The sequence below is a fragment of the Rhea americana genome, unplaced genomic scaffold (genome assembly GCF_003343005.1).
Source record: "Rhea americana isolate MKP2758 unplaced genomic scaffold, rheAme1 scaffold_89, whole genome shotgun sequence".
Classification (NCBI taxonomy): domain Eukaryota; kingdom Metazoa; phylum Chordata; class Aves; order Rheiformes; family Rheidae; genus Rhea; species Rhea americana.
The window spans coordinates 861086-868719 of NW_028187077.1; positions in this window are offsets into that span (position 1 = coordinate 861086).

Below are 7634 nucleotides of genomic sequence, written 5' to 3' on the forward strand. Positions count from 1 at the left end.
GTACTCTTCTCCCTGAACGTACTCACCTGGGCTAATGCTGTTAAACAGATGACACGCGGCCAGATCCCAAGCTCTTGGGTAGAGAGACTGACCCTTCCTGCTTACAATGCCAGCCACAGCAGCCCGAGAGAGGCTGACAGGTTGCAACACGCATATTAAAATCACTTTAAGTCTTCATATCCTTATCTCTAACAGCAAATCTATGTAGCTCAGGATATGAACTGCAAATGAGAGATGAAGAACTGGTTACTGCTTATCAGGAATGATGGAATTTGAGATGAAGGTTGCTTTTTTTTCTTTCTTTTTTTTTCTTTTTTTTATGAGAGGCCCAACTGATGTTTATCAGTTGACCCCTGCTTCAGGTAATGGAGCAGTTGGCAGAGAGCTATACAAACTGACTAGACTGAGTTGGTGTTCAGAATAACTTCTGATTTCCGTAGTATTGATTGTACACATTCTTTATTGCTCTGGATTGTCCAATCCTCTGCTTCCTGGTCTGGGAAATGGAGCTGACATCCTGTTGGAGCACTGCTGCCCGCTCTGCACACTTTATTATGGGAGACAACATGATGGTAATAGCCATCCAGCCTCCTACTACTTTTCAGTAGTAAAGTTAGGCTTCTGTGAAATTTGCTTTGGTCTGACCAAACTGCAGTAATGCACGACTTGATGATCTAAGAAAAGATTTATGGTAGTGGGATAATCAGGATATTACTTTTAACCAACACTTCTGTGGCCAAGGCAACTACTGTCTTCTTTCAGGAATTCAGTATTTGTGTAAACAGAGTGGCTTCAACTCTTACATGTGCTAAGAGTCTTAAATGTGCTTCTGCTCTGGCTTGAGGAGTTAGGACATTATTTCCTTCTCTTTCTACTGCTAAACTCATGGCCTGCAGTATATTTGCACCTCCTTCCTCTCTCTCCAATAACCTGTGATTTGTCACTTTTTTGTCTCATTTGTCTGCCACAGATGATCCTGGAAGTAATCCATCACAGGGGCAGATTCAGAACCAGTTTTGGAAAAAGTTCCCTCRTTGCATCTGCGAGCCTAAGCCTAGGGGACCCCGCAACTACAGCTGAGATTCCCTGTAAAACAAGTAATGAGTTATCGCACATGTATATATAGATTTCTAGTACACCAATGAACACATTTTCATTGACATTTCCTTTTCCACCCTGTCTATTAAACCTCATATTTCACATATCTGTATAGAAGAGCAGGTTTGGTTTCCATGAATGGGCCACACTATGCTTTTTTATGTTATTCAATCTCCTCCAGGCTTCTGTCCAAACCAAGCAACTAAAATAAAACATGGCTTCCTTCCCTGAGATGGTTTCATAGCCCTGCTCTCCAACTTTCTCTCCTACCACAAACACGCAACACAATTGTGCAACAGCCTAGGAAGGAATGGTGAGATCAGAGCCGTGACTGCAGACATCCTGACACGGGGATCTGGCAGCTATTCAACACAAACACAATTAGAGGACTTACCCTTGCGTGAAGTATTTGCTTTCCTGATAGTCACCAGCCTTAACCTCTAGGAATGCTTACGAATCAGATAGCGTCCTTTGAGGAGGGCGAGCCTCTTCAAGCTTCTCTGTCTTGCTTTAGCCAACACAGATATAGAGAAGAAAGAAATTCCACACCATCATACAACGTCTCCAAGTGAAAGCATTTCAAAGGGCAGAAGAGTCACGGTCTCAACCCCTGCCAAGGATTCATGTACCAAAGATCACGTTTTACCTGCTCCTCAYCCCCTCCATTTCCATCAGCGGCAAAAAAAACCAACAACATAACACACAAACTTTGAAATCCACAGCAAATGTGAAAATTAGGGGCTCTCTGAGTTCTGTTTATTGGCATTACAGTGGGCTTCTCTGGCAGTGGTGATACCACAGAACGACGACAGGGCTTTGCATATCCCAGGAGACTTTTAGGACATGTATCTGCAAAGTTCTTTGAGTTCAATACAAAAATCATTCACGTTGGCCTAATGTACATGAATGTTATACAATTTACAAATTCAAAAGCATGAAAATGCAAGTATTTTAGTAGGTTTATTACAATCGGCAGTAAATTCTGGGTTTTTCACAGTGGTAGCAAAATCTTTAAAAATGGCAAAATAACAGCTGACATATGAARTACCTGCTCTTAAGCCAGTCAAATGTCAAACTGGGACAGCAGCTACAACGGGGCTTTCTTGTTCTAAAATGCCCAAGGAGTGAAATTATTCTCACTTTAATCCGTGCTGCTAATACAAAAGAACTGGATGAAGAAGTGCCGCTGGCGTAACCTCAGGAGCAGATCCTCGCATTTCCAGGTGCCACAGTGCAAAGTGCCATGACTACCACGGGCACTGCCATTCGTAGAGGCACTACCGGGGCAAATCAGCTGAGCYGAGCAGAGCACCGCACTAAGTGTGCGGTACTGCTGCTGCCTAAGGTTACTTGCTCGGTTTATCTTGGGTATCTCTCTCTAGCAGACTTACCTCACAGATAACTTTGTGAAATCAAGTTAACTGATACAGCATAAAGCAAACTAATATCAAAAAAAAATGGAAAAAGAATAACTCTATTTAGCTCAGAAATATTGGACTGAACTTCTGATGCTGTACTGTGGGATCCGCCTGAGCTAACCTACCATTTCACATAGGGATATTCAAATGTGCTTTACACTCTCAGGGAGCAGCTTAACAGCTGTAAGAGTAACAGTTGTGCAGCTGATCTGCCTTCCAACGCGACTAGAGGCACTTTTCCATTGTTAGTAACTTTCACAAATAACTTATTTGAGAGGCAGTAGGGAACGCCAAAATATGAGATACCTGAATCCAGCCAGAACGAGATGCTCACAAAAATTATTTCTAATACTATGAAATTTCCGAACTTCTGCCCCTAAACATCCAGGGTCATTTTTTGCATGCTACAAGAAGAATAACAAGTATACCTCAGCCTGATATTAACAGAGTTGCAAGTAAAGGAGCTGACCTATGCTATGAGGGTTCAGGTGACACAACCAGGGTATGATCGAAATATATATATATATATAGAGAGAGAGAGAGAGAGAGAGAGACCACCTGAGTATCATGGCACTAGCATTAAAACAGTGATATTAAGCAAGCAAATGCAGCAAACAAAACTTATTTCTGGGATAGCTCTGTTGATTTCTACCCAAGCCAGACACTCATCCCAAAATAAAAAATTGGCAACCAACTATAAATGGTTTCTGGTCTTGACTTTCTGTAACTCCACTAAAGAAACACAATATAAATCTGCAACTCTGTATCCGGGCAATAACCAAAATACACGAAGAAAATGCTCTTGCAGTCATTCCAGATGAAAAAAAAGTTAGATTTCAAAATCTATCAGTGCTTATAAACAAGGATGTTACTTTCCCCTTTCTTATCCAGAACGCCCCTAATTGAAAGGATCAGTATCTAAAGCAACTGGTGCTGCCCTGCACATGTATCCCCKTTGCACCTCTTCCTTCTTATTTCTTCAGTGTTTTTATTAACATTAGTGACTTATCTAAGTATTAGAATGTTTGGCCGCTTGGAAGCTTATCAACRGCAAGTTTTATGGGCTGTTTCGTGATGGAAACAGGAGGAGTTGGAGCTCTCCCCCCCAGCTCCCTCGATATGGAAGTCTTCAAGAAGCCGTGGAATGCGCTCTCTGGTATTTTTGGTATCTTTAAAGTGTCAAGAGTGCAGAATTTCTCTTGTCAGTTGTCACAGTGTGACTCACAATTAGAGCCATCTGCTCTGCATTCACCTCCCCAGGGGCACCGCTCATTTTTCACCAACTTCCTGTTGTTGACAGCACAGTTCCTCCCTGTATCACTCTCCACCAGCACCCATACTCCTCACAGACGTTGCAACAGGCTTAAACAGATTTCCCTTGGGAAAGCCTTTATCCTTGTTTTGCTAGTGACGGGGAAAAATATGGACTGTTGAGAAAACTCTGAAGGCAGAGGCTGGGTTTCTAAAGGAACTGAACACATTCCATTGATTTTTTTTTTCCAGACTCCATTGTTTTTAGACCTCTTTCAAAATCTCAGCATTTCTCTAAATGTATCTTTATTTCAAGCAGCAGAGCAGCTTGAAAAATGAAGCATTATTTGCACTAATTCCTTTTAAATAATTGATAGAAGTAGATGGGYAATGCTATCTAAATATTAGTCAATCATTTTTCAAAAAGTAATGATTTTGAACAACAGACTTCAGTCGGAGAACACACTGCCTTCCCTCCCCACCCTACCTCACCCCTGAATTAAAAAGTCATGCTACAGATCTTTCCCACCAAATACTTTTGCTGAGGGAAGCTACGTAGCCCAAGCACAGTACCATGCTGATACTGTTGCTGGTTATAGGATTAGTGTCTGGGCCATCTAGAAATATCAGCTAGTTTGAGCATGCTTAGCTGATGTGGAGTATAACTCTATGGCCTACGGCATTTTGCCTTACAGTCTCTGTGGATGGAGGTCTTATCGTTAGGCTCTGACCAGTAAAAACTACACGTGTTGGCCACCTGTACACGCAAATATTTGAGAGACAATAATATTTTTACCCTTTGGGGATTTCCTACACTAAGGGCTACACCCAGTAGATGTAGACTTAGACTAGACTTAGGAGCCCAGAGATTTAGGGACATAATGCCTAGTCTTTTAAGTGCCCCTCCCTCAGGCACTCAAAACACACAGCCGAACCTCTACGCTTCTTCGTGTGAATSTTTAGGGAAGCTTCTGGGCTCTGTATGTGACCCTGTATCCTTACTATCATGGTAATAACCTCTAATGTCTGTCATGCTCCAAAACCCCAAAACTGATAAATCATCTTATTTTTGCACCATCTTAGCAGTAAAATGTAGTTGAATAACTTCACTGTGATTTGCTGGGATCTTTCCAGAAATTATGGCTGGCCTCTCCCGGGAACAAACTCTCTCTGTATGTACTCACTATACATTTGTACATCTACAAACATAAGTCCAGCAGACTTCAGGTCATGATGCATCTGCACACATTCAGTCACTTCATGTCAATAAGATGCACACAAGCCTTTCATTTATCTACTAAATCAGGATAACACAACAGCTGAAGTATTTCTCACTGACCCTATCTTCAACATCAAACTGAACTTCTCTTCATTACTTCAACCATCCCCTCTGCCATGATTCTACCTAAGTTCCACGTAATTTCGGTCCTGGATCAACAATGCTTAAATTATCACAAAAAAAAAAATTCCTGCCAGCTTAATCAAAAAAAAAAAAAAAAAAAAAAAAAAAAAAAGTTCTAAAGAAAGATAAAACACATCCTCTCTTTAAAAACATGTTTCCAGAAAGCAAGTCTAAACTCATCTCATAAAACCATTATGAAATCCTTAGTCCCCCCGAATACAAAGAGGAGAACTCTCTGCAGACTAGAATATTACTTCATATTTGTTGGGTAATCTAGTAAACCCAGACGGGAAGAAACTGGAAAGAGAAAAACGAAGAATTCTTTCAGCAGTGCCTCAGATTGCCCATCCATCTTATGCCTCAGATATGCATCTGAAGTGAAAGTTTTCAATGTTTAACAGCTGAATCCCCAATCAGAAACAGCATTTGCTTTTTTCAGATTTCCTCCTTGTTAAATGAGAAACAGAATCAGTATTTAGTATGAAAGCTTTCTTGATGAGTCCTACACCATCCTATCAGATAGAGTGGGTGAAGCCTATTCACTGAGACTGATAGTTCTCAGATGCTCTCATTGAACGAATGTATCTCCCCATAATGTCAATGGGGTGATCTTCTCAGGTAGGGAAAAGATGTGCTCAGAGTTTCTATCTGTTCCATATTTCTTCAGCCTTCTGTGTTTTCCCCTGTTTGCTTAAATGAGAGTCTAAATACAACGAGTAGCTGATGAAGTATGCTCCTTTTAATAGGAGTAGGCAACTTAAAAATTATAGATGAAATGGGGGGAAAAAATACAAGTGCAAAACATCCTTAGCAAAGGCTGTCACAAACCCTGGAATAGGGCATCTCTTGACTTTTCTGGCTTTCAAATGTTTAAAGTAATTTCCCCAAATAAAATTGCTGAGCCTATGAAAACCTAGAGTGTAATAGATCTCTGCAGTGTCAGTTGTGAAGCTGCCACTGAACTACTTTAGAATGTGTTCATCACTCAGTAACTATTCCACCAGTAAATTTTATGCAATTCTGTAGCAAACCAGTTTTATGAATGACGTATCTGTTGACTTGACCACCATATGAACACCTCGGACTGAAGGAGTCTTTCTGATGCCTGTTAAGTATAGACAGATATCCAAAAGAACATTATGTGCTGTCTCTTGTTGTAGGTTTTTTATAATAGTTTAACACTGGTATCAACACAAGAGGGTTATTTTCCAGAATCTTCCCTGTTAAATCTTCTTGTTCTTTCCAGTTCTTCTACTTTTGGAACATTCTTCTCACTTGAGGACGGCTTGAAATGACTGGGCAAGACGTTCTACCATTTGCAAAGTTAGCAAAACTGGATGTGACAAGCTTAATTGCAAATTTGATTTTGCCCCCAACTTGATTCTTCTTCTCTGTTTTTCTATTTCCTGTTCATTATTTTCCAGATACTTGTAGCTTCAACCCATTCGTTGTAGTAGTGTTCGAGCAGTTTAATCATGGAGCCATAAGCAAAGTGTCATAACCAGAATACTTATTCTTAGTAAATAAAGGTCCTATCAAGGCCGTAACTGCCAGAACCTGAATGTTTTCAAAATAACATCCAGTTGAAAAAGACTAGGATTTACTTTGAAATTTAATGGAAATACACTCAGCTAATAGTGCTTTTCAGAAGAGTAAAATGGCAATACGGCCTATTAAAATAGCAGGATTAAACTGAAAGATATCTCTTTTCCAGGAGAAAGTGTAACATGTAAAATGTATAAAAGTTATTGTGACTGAGAGGATCTAGTTTTATTCTGAAAACCTCAAGAATTACATCACAGATGGATCTGAGGCCTCGCATTTTAATAATTAATTTTATACAAGATCCCAAGAGCAATAGAAAGGTCACAAGCGCTATTCCAATCCATGGGCAGTTAAGCAGGAGAATGCTTCAATGCCCTTTAGCCTCTGAGTGTGCTGCAGGACAGGGGAGTTTGGTGCTAAACGACAAATTGAGTTAGAAATATTTGAGCCATAAACCATAGTAAATCTTTTAGCACTTGAAACACCATGTGACACTCCAAACTGAGAGCAAATGAAGTGCTAGTCTGTGCATGTTTAAAATGTATGGAGGTTGTGTTTACCGGATTATCCATTTCTTAACTATGTCTCCTTTAGGAGTCTTTGCAAGTTGATGTCCAAAGCCAGTCTAGAAGAGATTATTTACAGAAAGCTTCTCTAGTATGATTTAACAAAAATTATGCGTGTATCTCTCTGAAAGCAAAATTATTTAGGTTGCAAAGTCAAGCACAGCTAAATTAGGAAGTGACAGATTTATGTGTGCCTGCATAACCTCTGCTCAACCCTCTTGTAGGTCCTGTGCCCTGAGAGAGACAGAGGTCCTTTGGAAAAAAATAGTATGTGATTATGCAATTAAAGACTATATCTTAATGTGGAAAGGAGCTGCATTCTGTAGGCAGCTATAAATACAACATTTCCTAACC